The 2,278-nt window shown below is 35.0% G+C and overlaps 1 pseudogene; it reads left to right on the plus strand.

The window, feature by feature from the left end:
- Positions 1-1,497: 1,497 nt before the first annotated feature.
- On the plus strand, positions 1,498-1,863 carry LOC111158246 (annotated as a pseudogene).
- Positions 1,864-2,278: the final 415 nt, after the last annotated feature.

A 2,278-nucleotide genomic window follows, 5' to 3' on the forward strand; every position in this document is an offset into this window, starting at 1 on the left:
ATGTTTGCCTACTGCTAAAACAAACACACACTCTTATTCTAATAATATACTCCATACTTGAATTAGAGACAAAGTTGAAAAACTCAAATATGTTTCAGTAAACCAAGTTTTGTGAAAGGTTCCAAAGGGACAATACGCAGAAGTGTACCGTCCTCTTTTCTACACCATAAGAATGTCTCTTATCCTGTGTACATTAGTACAATTAAGTGTTCAAGATTCCTTCCTGTTTCCTTCCTTCCTCTGACTCAATAAAGTGTTACAGTTGATAATATTGACAAGTACTTTTTTTCTCTTCACTTCTGGGCACAATGGTTAACATTCTCTAGTCCCTTAATCTTAGATGTGGCCATATAACTTGCTTTGGTAATGAAATGCAAGCACAAGTGATGTGTGTCACTTTTGGGTTAAATCTCTAAGAGCCAGAGTACCATTCATCATACACTTTTTTTTTCCTGCTCTTTTTAAAATCTGTCTACAATGACAGATTAGTTTTCATAATATATATGATAATATAAATAAAATCATATGGAAAGCATTCTTTGGTCTAGCTTCTTTCATTCTGTGTATTTAGATATCCATCCATTTTGTTGGATGTCTCAATAGTAAATTTTTTTGTTGAGTAGTATTACATGGTACAGACATAACACCTTATGTTTACACATTCACCTGTTGGTTGACATTGACATTGGGCTGTTTCCACTTTTGTCTATTAGCAATAAATCTTTTATGAACTTTTATGTACACATTTTTACATGGACATCTGTTTTCATTTGTCTTGAGTAGAAACCTTAGAAACTGTTGTTCTATTTTCCAAAGTGGTTATACTACTTCACATTGCAGCCAATAGTGTATGAGAGTTTCAGTTCTTCCATACTCACTAAAAACCATACTGCTTTTAATTTGCATTTCCCTAGTTATGAACGATATAGAACATATTTGCATGTGTTTGCCTTCTGCATTTCATCTCTCATGAAGTGTCTGTCCAAATTTTCCCCCTATTTTTTATGTCAGTTGTTTGTTTTCTTCTTATCTAATTTGAGAGGCCTTTAGACATTCTGGATGCAGTTTATCTGATACAAGATTGGCAAGTATTGTATTCTAGCCAGTGACTTGTCTCTTCTTTCTCAGGTGATTTTTTAAGAGCTGGACCTTTTTTTCTTAATTTTGAAAATGTTCAGTTTGTCAATTTTTAAAATGGATCATGCTTTCGGTGATGTATTTGAGAAACTTTTGTTGCTAAGCCCAAGGTAACAAGATTTTAGTCTATTTTTTTCCTAGCTTTTTGCACAGGATTATGATCCTTTGAGTCAACATTTGTTTACCATCCAAGGCATGTATCTTTTTTTGGGGGGGGGCGGATATAGATATCTAATTGTTTTAGGAAAATTTGTTGAAAAAACTATTGTTTCTTCAGAATCATGTTTTTGAACCTTTGTGAAAAATGAGTTGGCCCTTTCCCTCCACTGCTTTCCATTGGCAGCGGTGGATTGTGCAGACATGGCCAAGATTAAGGCTCCAGACCTTCTCGGCTTCTCTTCCAGCTGGTTAAGCAGCTCCTCCAGCTGAAGGTGGAGCTGTCCCAGCTGTCTCTGAAGTGATAAGCGGCAGGGCTTCCAAGCTCTCCAAGGTCCGAGTTGGCAAATCCGTGCCCATGTTCTCACAGTCATCAACCAGATGCAGAAAGAGAACCTCAAGAAATTCTACAAGGGTAAGGAGTACAAACTCCTGGATTTGCAGCCCAAGGACACACATGTTATGTGCTGCCAGCTTAACAAGCATGAGGAAAATCTCAAGGCCAAGAAGCTGCAGCAAGTATGGGGTCAAGGCCTGAGCATCAGCATCAATAGTACACAAACAAACTGAGAAAAATAAATACATAAAAATAAAACAACTAAATAAAAATGAGTTGACCTTATACATGTCAGTTTATTTCTTGACTCTCTACTCTATCCCATTGATCTGTTTATCTTTATGAAAATACCCTTTGGCCTTAATTATGGTAGCTTTAGAATATGCTTTTAAAACATTAATCCTGCAACTTTGTTCTTATTTTCAAGGTTTTTTTTTTTTTTTTTGAATGGCCTCAACTTTTTAAATTTTCATATAAATTTTATAATCAACTTGTGAATTTCTACAAAAAAAAAAAAAACCTAGTAGAATTCTTACTGGAATTGTATTAAATCCACAGATCAATGTGGGAAGGATTGACATCTTAAATATATGGAATTTTCCTACATATTAACCCGGGATTATCCTCCACTTATTTTTGTGTATTATT

The sequence above is a fragment of the Enhydra lutris genome, unplaced genomic scaffold (genome assembly GCF_002288905.1).
Source record: "Enhydra lutris kenyoni isolate GAN:26980312 unplaced genomic scaffold, ASM228890v2 scaffoldscaffold58, whole genome shotgun sequence".
In the NCBI taxonomy this organism is placed as follows: domain Eukaryota; kingdom Metazoa; phylum Chordata; class Mammalia; order Carnivora; family Mustelidae; genus Enhydra; species Enhydra lutris.